Source organism: Tachypleus tridentatus, chromosome 13 (genome assembly GCF_004210375.1).
Source record: "Tachypleus tridentatus isolate NWPU-2018 chromosome 13, ASM421037v1, whole genome shotgun sequence".
In the NCBI taxonomy this organism is placed as follows: domain Eukaryota; kingdom Metazoa; phylum Arthropoda; class Merostomata; order Xiphosura; family Limulidae; genus Tachypleus; species Tachypleus tridentatus.
The window spans coordinates 144,996,361-145,010,093 of record NC_134837.1 but is presented as its reverse complement, the minus strand read 5'-3'; the positions used below and the strand labels follow the sequence as shown (position 1 = coordinate 145,010,093).

The 13,733-nt window shown below is 34.2% G+C and overlaps 1 pseudogene; it reads right to left on the bottom strand.

Moving 5' to 3' along the window:
• Positions 1-3,862: 3,862 nt before the first annotated feature.
• On the bottom strand, positions 3,863-12,208 carry LOC143236329 (putative protein-lysine deacylase ABHD14B; annotated as a pseudogene).
• Positions 12,209-13,733: the final 1,525 nt, after the last annotated feature.

Genomic DNA, 13,733 nt, shown 5'->3' with positions numbered 1-13,733 from the left:
CTGTTTTCAGATTTCATCATTATTACGTATATTATATATAGATAGTATATAAATATATTTAATACTTCCCATTTTTGTGACGTTTATGAATTATAATGAAGATTCTGGTAAAACGAAACAACGATGTTATCGTTTAGACAAAATCTGTGAAAAACAAAACAGTTTTGGTAACGTCGTACAGTGTTTTATAATTACATATTTGTTCATCTTCTTAGTAACCAGAAACTTCCATCAAATGAAGTCATCATCATAAATAATGTTTAACCTACATTCTCGTCGACTGTCAAACTTCTTGTTTTGTTTTGTTTTACTTTAGATATGTGACAATTTGTCAAATGTATTTTGTAGCTATATTGAAACCAAAGTTACAATTATGGACACGTCAAGTAACAAGGAAAGATTAAATTCTCCAAAGAAATCAGAGAAAAAGAATATTATTGTTTTGAAATTACTCTTATACTTTTATGTAATAATTTGAATATTTTAAGATGCAAAGAATTATTTATTCTTAAAATTGTGTAATGTACGTACAATAAAGAAATCAAATTTTGATGTTTTTGTGCATATTTATCACTTTTTAACCACGTTAAATCCAAGTTAAACAGTGCTACAAGTTATATGTCTCGTCTTTCAAACATTATGTACACTTACAAACATAATGACCGACAAGAGCCAGCTGAACTGTAGCGTAACCAAACGTCTTGTCTTTACTCCACTAACGAGTTAAAAGTTACCAAAAATGAATAACCCAACATCTTGTCCAGTAGCCGTAATAGACAACTTACAGAGATAGTTTGATTTTAGTCGTAGTAAAGTGAGAAAGAACAATTATTTTCAGTATTTATTTTGTTGATCCAAACTCCGGAAGAACTTGGTACTTACCAGAATTATACGAAAAGCGCTCTCTGAGAGTACTGCTAATCGCCTGTAAGTTAGTCACTTCTTGGCCACTAGGTTATAAAAGAGAACACTTCTTAGCTACTACTTTACAAGAGAGAACAATTTTTGGATACTAGGTTACAAGATAGAAAATAGAATGGATATATACTTTCGAGTCTCATACCAGAAAACTTTTAAAGTGGTGGTGGTGGTGAAAGAGAACCTGGTATTCTTTTTTTATAATTTAATACATGATTTACCATGTATGGCTTACAGAACGCTATGGTGTACTTTTTGACAGTCAGTATTTTTTAGGGTGACATATACAGTTGTTAACAATAGCAGGATGAAGTTAGAAAGAAGAGGTAAATTATTGTATTTTACACAAAGCTACTTGAGAGTTATCTGCACTAAATGCCTCTAATTTAGAAATGATAGACTAGAGGAAAGACACTTAGTCAACTTACCGCCAACTCTTAGGCTTCTCTTTTATCAATAAATAGTGGAATTAAAAGGGTGAAAGGGCGAAATGTTTGACCATAGGGTTCGAACCCCTGACCTGCATATTGTGAGTGGAGACTCCTAACCATATCACCATGGCATGCTTAGAATAGTAAGGAAGGATACTTTGCCTCCTCCAAGTTTCATTAAAGCATAGGAACAGTTGGCTTTAGTTGCATTCAACCTCTCTTAGATTGGTGAGAACATTATCACTCTCATAGGTTGGATCATAGGTTATCATCCATTTAATGGATGGAACAAGTCAAAATGAACAAATCAACATCCAAACAGTTTGGCCTGAGACACATAATTATGCCATATCTCTAGAGGGAGAAGTCTCATCTGAAATAACTTTATCAGCAAAGGGAATTTCAGGAGTTTACGAAATACTGAAATAAGGTAAAAACACACAGAATGTTGTACAGATATCGATGTCTAAACACAAACAAAATAGTGAAATGCACAGCTGAAGAATAACTCGCTTCCATTAATAACACAACCATTTTTCGTAATATCGTCCTTCCAGTAGCAGCATGATTGCAAATAAGAAGGGGTGATCCCTGACAGTTTAAACATAAAGGTTCACAATTACTGCTATCATAGTTATTATTTCCGTAGCACAGGTTAAAGCTACGTAATATAAAGTATTCTAATAACCACATTAATGGTAGATTATTTGAAGTGGGTTTTTAAAAACCTGACTTAATGTTTTCAGAATAATTGGAAGAAAACAGACTGAGAATAATGGTGCTGGTTGGTGTGCATCAGTTTATCTAACACCCTGGTCCTGTGGGTTGGAAAGACGTTTCTCAGTTTTATACCTAAAAAAACGAGCTTTGATGTTTCAATAACAACAATGTCTATTGATGACAGTTTTTCAACACATTTAGGGAGTTCCCCTAAGTCCTATTGGATAAATAATGATATCATTTTACCCAATAAGGATTGAAGTTTTGTCCAACAAAGAAGAAGAATCTGAAACTGTGAAACAGATCGTAAACAAGATAAGACAGTATTCATAAAAATGAGATATAATTTGGTGCCGACTGACTCACCCACCATGGAGTCTTACAAGCTGACATGCTACACTGTCGTATTTAAAAAAATGCAGCAACATTGGGATATAATGATCTCTATACGCAAAAACCAATTCTAGACATAACGTCCTCAACATCCATTAAAGACATTTGACGTTGACACTCAGTAGACCAACCAACTGATTTTTAGGAAGTCACTTTCCGTCTGAACGAATTAAAGTTTTAAGTGGTGTGTTGTAGTGACCCAGTTATCATTCTACTATCAGGACCCTTTTAAGCTATATGCAACTAATAATTAACTCTAAATAATTTGCTTACTACGCTATTTGAGCTCTACTGGTAATAATTATGTAAAGAATGAATAAAATTAAAATATTAGATATTTTTTTCTAATGACACTGATATAAGTGTGAGTGTTACCTCTAGAACAGTACAATACGTATGGCCTCAGTCGATGTTTTGTTGTCCCAAACCCACTGCTTAGATGGAATAACCAAACGAAAACGCTAGAAGGCTTGAGGAGATTGCACCCAAATTCAAATCATTTGACAAAAGTTCGTGACAGCTTCTTTAGTCGTAAATAGGGAAGTGGTATCAATATATAACATGTTCAGTGAAGTAAGTACTACACATCTCAGCCAATGATGTTAGATAGCATCCTGACAAATACAACATAATCTTGTTCATCGTGTCAGCTTTCAAAGACAAGACCTGTTGGACAGAGTTTCATAATTCAGACAAACTGAGATCCCAGACATGCAGAAAATGTGAGGAAATAAGAAATGGGAGGAAAATCACTCTCAATCATGTCTCGACCAGCTAGGTGTCCAGACACAAACATTTTAAGAGGCTGTATATACCAATATGAAACTGGAAAGTTCAAGCAGCAACCTGGGAATTTAGCTGATTTATGTGGTATAACAGTTTGAAGTAACAATTAACAAAGATACATTAATGGACTTATGTTATCGTAAGAACAAAATGTACTGATAAGTCTAAAACAACTATAAAATTAGTACATTATAGAACGTATCTACTTTTTGTTTGTATTTATTGTAAGAGTGACAAGCTGGGCATTTAAATGCGACTATTCATTCTTTTTTACTCATCAGTGTGAATCACCTGCACATTTCCAAATTATTTCCACTGCTGTATGTCCCACAAGCAGTATAACAGTATACATAGTAATAAAATTTATTATTATCACTGATTGGATAGGTTTTTAGCACATTTTTTTCTCAACATCATTCATGTAGAATCTGCAAGTCAAGTGCAAAAAAGAAAAAAAACGTTCTTACTACATAAAACTACTTTAAAACATGAATTCCAATGTATTTCTTAATATCCTGTTGTTGTTTTTATCTTTGTTACAATCCACAGCCAAGAATTGACAAATCGTGAGATATATTTCAAATACGTATAATGTCTTTTTGGCTTCTGCTGGCTTTGTTTCATTGAGTCTCAAGTGCAAGCTTGTTAGCATAACGAAGGAAATTGTAAAGAAGTTTATGCCAAAGCCCAGGGCTAGTTAGATAAGCCGGATGGTTTCCTCTAGGGATCTCAACTCCTTGACTTCTGGGTAACAAGCATAACAGAGCGGAATTTTTCCCACGATCATACTCTCCAAACACCATCAACGTAGGAGTCTAAAATATGATAAAAACTATTGGTAAGTTTCTAGAAGACTAACAATAAATACCAGACGTGTGTGGAGAGGGAGATAATCTTGATTTACAGAAGACTAACAATAAACACTAGACGTGTGTGTAGAGAGAGGGGGAGATAATCTTGATTTACAGAAGACTAACAATAAACACTAGACGTGTGTGTAGAGAGAGGGGGAGATAATCTTGATTTCCAGAAGACTAACAATAAACACTAGACGTGTGTGTAGAGAGAGGGGGAGATAATCTTGATTTACAGAAGACTAACAATAAACACTAGACGTGTGTGTAGAGAGAGGGGGAGATAATCTTGATTTACAGAAGACTAACAATAAACACTAGACGTGTGTGTAGAGAGAGGGGGAGATAATCTTGATTTCCAGAAGACTAACAATAAACACTAGACGTGTGTAGAGAGAGGGGAGATAATCTTGATTTACAGAAGACTAACAATAAACACTAGACGTGTGTGTAGAGAGAGGGGGAGATAATCTTGATTTCCAGAAGACTAACAATAAACACTAGACGTGTGTGTAGAGAGAGAGGGAGATAATCTTGATTTCCATATCTTCTTTTACATGATTATTAGATACTACATTCTACTTTCAGATAGACATGGTTTACATGAAGAAGAAATAGTAACATTTTGAAGACAGATCTAAAAGTTTATTATTTTTATTTATTACTCGCTATAAAATATATTAAATAATAAGATACCCTCCTCTCATGGCTTAGCTGGAAGTCTCACAATTTAAAAAGATAAAATTCGGGTTTTGATACTAGCGATGAATAGCTCATTGTGTAGCTTTGTACACAATAACATACAAAAAATATTAAAATATATAGGAGAATAGCTTTACTTTATCACAACTGACAAAAACTGAAATATTCAGCCTTTTCAAATATGTTTTAAATAATAAGATAAATTCAATAAATAAATAAATTATTTGTCTTTCTCAATACTTTAACTGATAAAATTTCCAATGAACATTACAAACACAATTTAAATTCTCTGTAAAATACCACGTGGCGTTTTTAATAATAAATATATTATATGGCTGAATATCAAACGTATAAACCTGATTTTGAAGGATTGAATGTATTGATGACACTGGTGCTCTTTGTTTCTTAATATAACTTAATATATAACTCAACAGATAAAAGTCAATCATAAAATTTGATCAATTTCAACGTAGAATAAGAAATAACGTTTTCATTTTAAAATGTTTAGAATGTTGAAAGTGCACCTCGCAGAAAAACTAATTAGAAATTTACCCAAAATTTCTCGACTTATTTAAAATATCGAAAATCTAATCTTGATTAATGTATCTGTTTTGATACATACAAAATTTCTCGACTTATTTAAAATATCGAAAATCTAATCTTGATTAATGTATCTGTTTTGATTGCTTGTGTGTTTTTAAATAGTCGTGAACTACCTGAAATACAGTTTACTAGTGTATAAATATAACTGGTACAACATTTCTTTTAAAATCGTCACATAACCATAACTTGAACTTGACTACTTCAGCAAAATAAAATGACTTGTAGGGGTATTTGTTTAGGTTTATAATTATTTTAGGAGAATAAATAGTAAAGTTTACTTCGTGTACGTAACTCAACTGAACACAAGACTCGATAAATGATGAAATGCACATGAACAAGTAAACATATTCAGTTATATCTAAATCGCGAGTGTAAGTTCAGTAATTGTGGGTTAATTTAGGTAACTGTATTTTACTGAAAATTTCAAGATCAAAAGTACGTTGATAAAATGTTTCTTAAATTTAGTGAAATGTGCTTATCAAGTATCTTACGTTTGAGAAGGTTTCTACCCCACACACTTTATCAGTTATATGTTTCGTTTCATGTTGACATTTAAATTGCTTACCTTAAGACAACTTAAGTCATGAGGGGGAAGTGAAAAGTAATCCTTTAGGCTTTCACATACACTGTCAAGGGACATTTCTTTTGACTGACCATTACCACAAGGTTGTCTTTCAAGAATGCTTGTAGCCCCGGGTGCAACTGGAACATATCCACCCATGTCCGTTGAATGTTTTCCAGGTACGGAAGAGCAAAAGCTCCACTCATACTAGGACTGACCACCACAGGACGTATCAAGTTCAAGGCTTTAACTACGTTGTTAATGAACTCGCCGCGGTCAGAGATGCGTGCCCTCTTGCTGTTACCGAAACCTGTTACACAAATATTCAAACATAAATGTGCAGTAAATAATATATATACAAAGAAAGATCGCACCGCGTAGACTGCAGGTTAAAGGTCACAAGGATTAAACTTTTGCATAACACATTTATGTCGAAAATAAGAAATACAATTGTAGATTTACACAATTGATAGATCATTAAACATGTTCGTTTAAAAACGTTCAATTCCTAAGAATAAAACATGCTAGTTAATTACATACTTAACATGATAGCCTATTGCACTACACAAGAAATACACAACTGTGTTTGAAACTCTATTCACAACTGGTCAGGGTCCAAAGTGGCCAGGTGGTTGAAGCGCTTGACTCGCATCTGAGGGTCGCGAGTTTAAATCCCCGTCACACCTAACATGCTTGCCCATTCAGTCGTAAATCCAATATTTATTGGTAAAGGGACCAAGAGTTGGCGGTGGGTGATGTTAACTCTCTGCATTTCCTCTAGTCTTACACTGCTAAATTAGGGACGGCTAGCGTAGATAGCACTCGTGTAGCTTTGTGTGAAATTTAAAAAACAAACAAAGAATTTATTTTATGATAAAGGTCTTGACTACCTATCTCTTCATTCAGTGATGAACTGACACCTATATACAAATATTGTAATGTTAAATTAGCAATAAACTGGAGTCTATATCAAAATATTGTAATCTTAAGTTAGCAATGAACTGGAGTCTATATCAAAATATTGTAATGTTAAATTAGCAATGAACTGGAGTCCATATCAAAATATTGTAATGTTAAGTTAGTATTGTTTGTTTTGAAGTTATGCACAAAGCAACACAATGGACTATCTCTGCTCTGCTCTGCCACGAGTATCGAAACACGGATTCTAGCTTTATAAATCTGCAGGTGTGCCGCTGTGTCATTGGGGGGGGGGGAAGCTACGTGAATAATGAACTCACGCCTACCTCTATGTGTTGTAATGTTAAGTTAGTAATGAATTGACGCCTACCTCTATGTGTTGTAATGTTAAGTTAGTAATGAACTGACGCCTACCTCTAAATGTTGTAATGTTAAGTTAGTAATGAACTGACGCCTACCTCTAAATGTTGTAATGCTAAGTTAGTAATGAACTGACGCCTACCTCTATGTGTTGTAATGTTAAGTTAGTAATGAATTGACGCCTACCTCTAAATGTTGTAATGCTAAGTTAGTAATGAACTGACACCTACCTCTAAATGTTGTAATGTTAAGTTAGTAATGAACTGACACCTACCTCTAAATGTTGTAATGTTAAGTTAGTAATGAACTGACGCCTACCTCTAAATGTTGTAATGTTAAGTTAGTAATGAATTGACGCCTACCTCTAAATGTTGTAATGCTAAGTTAGTAATGAACTGACACCTACCTCTAAATGTTGTAATGTTAAGTTAGTAATGAACTGACACCTACCTCTAAATGTTGTAATGTTAAGTTAGTAATGAACTGACGCCTACCTCTAAATGTTGTAATGTTAAGTTAGTAATGAACTGACGCCTACCTCTAAATGTTGTAATGTTAAGTTAGTAATGAACTGACACCTACCTCTAACTTTTGTAAAATTAAGCTAGTAATGAACTGATGCCTTCCTCTAAATGTTGTAATGTTAAGTTAGTAATGAACTGACGCCTACATCTAAATCTTGTAATGTTAAGTTAGTAATGAACTGACACCTATCTCTAAATGTTGTAATGTTAAGTTAGTAATGAACTGACGCCTACCTTTAAATGTTGTAATGTTAAGTTAGTAATGAACTGACGCCTACCTCTAAATCTTGTAATGTTAAGTTAGTAATGAACTGACGCCTACCTCTAAATGTTGTAATGTTAAGTTAGTAATGAACTGACGCCTATCTCTAAATGTTGTAATGTTAAGTTAGTAATAAACTGACGCCTACCTCTAAATGTTGTAATGTTAAGTTAGTAATGAATTGACGCCTACCTCTAAATGTTGTAATGTTAAGTTAGTAATGAACTGACGCCTACCTCTAAATGTTGTAATGATAAGTTAGTAATGAACTGACGCCTACCTCTAAATGTTGTAATGTTAAGTTAGTAATGAACTGACGCCTACCTCTAAATGTTGTAATGTTAAGTTAGTAATGAACTGGCGCCTACCTCTAAATGTTGTAATGTTAAGTTAGTAATGAACTGACGCCTACCTCTAAATGTTGTAATGTTAAGTTAGTAATGAACTGACGCCTATCTCTAAATGTTGTAATGTTAAGTTAGTAATAAACTGACGCCTACCTCTAAATGTTGTAATGTTAAGTTAGTAATGAACTGACGCCTACCTCTAAATGTTGTAATGTTAAGTCAGTAATGAACTGACGCCTACCTCTAAATGTTGTAATGTTAAGTTAGTAATGAACTGACGCCTACCTCTAAATGTTGTAATGTTAAGTTAGTAATGAACTGACGCCTACCTCTAAATGTTGTAATGTTAAGTTAGTAATGAACTGACGCCTACCTCTAAATGTTGTAATGTTAAGTTAGTAATGAACTGACACCTACCTCTAACTTTTGTAAAATTAAGCTAGTAATGAACTGATGCCTTCCTCTAAATGTTGTAATGTTAAGTTAGTAATGAACTGACGCCTACATCTAAATCTTGTAATGTTAAGTTAGTAATGAACTGACACCTATCTCTAAATGTTGTAATGTTCAGTTAGTAATGAACTGACGCCTACCTTTAAATGTTGTAATGTTAAGTTAGTAATGAACTGACGCCTACCTCTAAATCTTGTAATGTTAAGTTAGTAATGAACTGACGCCTACCTCTAAATGTTGTAATGTTAAGTTAGTAATGAACTGACGCCTATCTCTAAATGTTGTAATGTTAAGTTAGTAATAAACTGACGCCTACCTCTAAATGTTGTAATGTTAAGTTAGTAATGAACTGACGCCTACCTCTAAATGTTGTAATGTTAAGTCAGTAATGAACTGACGCCTACCTCTAAATGTTGTAATGTTAAGTTAGTAATGAACTGACGCCTACCTCTAAATGTTGTAATGTTAAGTTAGTAATGAACTGACGCCTACCTCTAAATGTTGTAATGATAAGTTAGTAATGAACTGACGCCTACCTCTAAATGTTGTAATGTTAAGTTAGTAATGAACTGACGCCTACCTCTAAATGTTGTAATGTTAAGTTAGTAATGAACTGGCGCCTACCTCTAAATGTTGTAATGTTAAGTTAGTAATGAACTGACGCCTACCTCTAAATGTTGTAATGTTAAGTTAGTAATGAACTGACGCCTATCTCTAAATGTTGTAATGTTAAGTTAGTAATAAACTGACGCCTACCTCTAAATGTTGTAATGTTAAGTTAGTAATGAACTGACGCCTACCTCTAAATGTTGTAATGTTAAGTCAGTAATGAACTGACGCCTACCTCTAAATGTTGTAATGTTAAGTTAGTAATGAACTGACGCCTACCTCTAAATGTTGTAATGTTAAGTTAGTAATGAACTGACGCCTACCTCTAAATGTTGTAATGTTAAGTTAGTAATGAACTGACGCCTACCTCTAAATGTTGTAATGTTAAGTTAGTAATGAACTGACACCTACCTCTAACTTTTGTAAAATTAAGCTAGTAATGAACTGATGCCTTCCTCTAAATGTTGTAATGTTAAGTTAGTAATGAACTGACGCCTACATCTAAATCTTGTAATGTTAAGTTAGTAATGAACTGACACCTATCTCTAAATGTTGTAATGTTAAGTTAGTAATGAACTGACGCCTACCTTTAAATGTTGTAATGTTAAGTTAGTAATGAACTGACGCCTACCTCTAAATCTTGTAATGTTAAGTTAGTAATGAACTGACACCAACCTCTAAATTGCAGCCAGCACTTGTATTGTGCCCAGGTCCAGCCAGGTTTTGAAAGAAAACGCTTCTCCGTGCAGTAGAAGGATGGAGATGTGAAAATTGGAAGTGTCCTTAGGTAAAGCCTCACGGTAGAAAACTTTGACATTCTGGTTACAGTTATGAAAAAAACATGATTACAAAAAATAAAACAACAACGGAATATAAATCACAAACACGTTTCGTTTTTTCTTTTTCAGAAAATCGTAACAAAACGTCAAATTGATATGATTACCAACTTCTGTTTCATTTTAAATATAACCCATCTATCTATATAAATTACACTCTATGTATATATTATATACGGTGGTTTATAATTACTAACAATATTTTAGTGGTTCTAACAAATGTGAAACTTGAGGCAAAATGTTACTTCTAAAAACATTTTCAGGTTCAACTTGAACCCGAAATAAAAATAACTGTGTGAATAATGTATTAATTTATACATATTGACAAGTAGTTTCTAAGTAACAACAGGTTTACACAAATTGACAAGTAAAGTTGTAATTTCTAATTAACAAAAGAAATTCATATCTCACGAAAATTTATTACACGTACCTATCCACGCAGTAATGAATGATGAGTCTACATAATATATTCATACACAAAACACAATACTCACTTAGAATCTCAGGTTTAATTCAGTTTTCAATTCACACAATAAAAATAAATAAATGTTGTGTTTCAAATTATTTTATTAAAGAGTTTATTTGTTTGAAATGAAGACCAAAGGTTTGTGACGTTGTGAGTCTGCAGAGGTACCGTTGTGTCACCGAGTCATAAAAAAGTACAAAATGTAAAGATCTGTAATTTATTTTGACTTGCCAATGAGCGTATGTTACCGAGCACAATCTATAACATCATATAGTATCAGGATCTACATCCACTCATTACAAATAGTGCATTTGGAATAATAGGATCTACATCCTCTTACCACAAATAGTGCATTTGGAATAATAGGATCTACATCCTCTTACCACAGATATTGCATTTGCGGCAACAGCATCTACATTCCACTTACCAGAGATATTCCATTTGGTGCAACAGCATCTACGTCCACTTAGCAGAAACATTCCATTAGGAACAACAGGCTATACCACTACTTACTTCAAATATTTCATATGGAACAACATAATCTATATTCACTTACTACTTGGTGGATTTGGAATAAGAACATAATATAATTCTTCCTAATAATTCAGACATGTTGTAAAGTAATAAATAAATGTAGAAGCTGATGGTTATTCATGTTTAAGATAAAACAATTATAATATATTGTGTGTGTATTGGTACTCTTGTTTTTAAAACAAGTCCAAATGGTTACCTCTCGATGTGGATTCCTTTACATGACGAGGGAACCTCGTAGGACCTTGAAGGGAAGATAAGGATTCTATTGGTTGAGAGGCGTCGGAGGCACCGAAACACACCACTTTGCCGGTAAAGTCCTGTAGCTGGGTGAACTTGTGATGCTTTCCCCTAAAGTCAGTCATGTGATCCTGTTGGGCAGAGGTAAACTAAGTACTGGTGTTGAACGTTCTCAACGGGTATTATGGGCAGTATGTCTGATGCTAGTGTTTGAGTATAACACTCACAAAACTATGGCATAGCGACACTGTCCTAGTTGGGTAGTGTAGCTCGTCCTCTTGTTGGACTCTATGGAAGGTGGGGTCAATAGGTAATGAATCATTCTGCATTCCTTATGGAAAATAAAAATAATGAACATCAAAATAAAATAAAATGCATCAATAAACGATCAATCATAAGGACAAATGGCTCCCTTTTTCATTCAGGAGTAATCAAAGAAGCTGATTAGCTCTTCTGAGTTTGTCAAAAAGTTACAATATGAGGAGATCTCAGTTGAAATATCTTAAACACAAGATACCACACTCCTCATGAAATCGAAGTCCATTGGGAATATGCTTTTCAAGGTTACTCCCATGATAATCCGAATTACTCAAGAGAAGTGATCATGAAGAAAGATTTACTTAACATCCCTGAATCGGAGATCCTCGCTTGTTTCTCCAGCCAAGGTGTTTCGGCTGTTCGGCCTCTCTCCATTTGTAAAAATGGAACAATTTGGATTACAAACGTTCTGATGTTGCCGTTTAAATTGCTATCTCTGCCTGCCACTATCAAAGCAAATTATCTGTCACATGTTTCCAATGGTAAAGGTTCAGAGATTCTAAGAAATCTTGTTGTAGTTCTTTGACACGTGCTCGTTCTGGAGGCTAAGGCCACAACAGCTATGAGTGTCAATCGGACCCACATTGCTCTAATTGTAATGGTTCCCATCCTCCATGTTTTCGTCCTTGCCCTAAATTAGCAAAGGAAAAAGAGGTGTATTTTTTGAAGACCATAAACAACATTTCTTATCCAAAAACATATAAACTGTTGTTTCCTCTTCCACCTCTGATGTATGCTGCTGTACTCCACTCTATTGGTGCAGCGGGGGTACAGACAAATCTGTCTGATTCACTTATAAAGACTTTCTCTCATCATGTGAAGAGTCTTCTGCCCTACAAGGATACACGTATTAATACATCTACGTCTTCTCCTGTCTCTTTTGCGCTTGGACCTCTCTCCATCGGTCCTCCCGAAGTGCAGGCCAGTTATTTGATGACGCACTCACTCATTGAATTCTAATTTCTCCAACATGGACCTACCTCACCGTCCCGTAGCAGGGTCCTTGTGGGTTAATAGACCTCTTTCTACGAAACAAAAACTAAAAGACACTGCATACAGTTTTTCTACATAATAAAAATGGCTACCTTCGTACAGTGGAACAGTCGAGGTTTCCATTTCAGTTTATATGACACTAAAGCCTCGATTGATTTCAATCATCCGGTGTGTCTCTCCTCACAGAAACATTCCTTAGGCCTGTTGCTGCTGTAACCTTTCAGCGATTTTTCTTGTAAAGGAACGACAAATTGTGTGATGGATGAGTTCTGCTGGTTAACTAACTGAAACATAGTTTTGTTTAAGTCCTGGGAGTACCAACTGAAACATAGCTGTTAAAGTTCTGGGAGTACCAAGTGAAACATAATTGTTAATGTCCTAGGTACATTATGGAAAAAAATATAAATATGGCAGATTATTCAAATAGGCTGCACTAAAATAATAGGAAAAAACACTGGTAAGTCAGCTTATTGGTGGTTTTTGTTTGGGACGTGGGAAACACATAAAACGTAATTTCCAATGAGTATAACGTAACTTTAGAAAAATGTTTATATATGTGACATTCTAGTAGTAAATAATTCCACAAGAGCAGAAAACATGGAATCAACATCTTTCACTTTTTCAGCATATTTCCTATTATTGTCGACAACTGGAGACGTTTTTGAAACTCCTATAGCTTTGTTGTGACGAATGTGGGTCTTTAATTAAAACTACAAAATACACTTTTGATTTGAGGGATGTCACTGACTCTCCATCCGTTTTGTCAAGAGAAAGTACCAATCTTTAGTAACAAGATAAAGAAATGTTGTATTGTAAAAATGTACAAGTTTGGAATCAGGACAATAGAATATCGGTTCAGGAACCACAAAGAGATACAAATATAGGGAAGATTTGTATTCAATGCAAA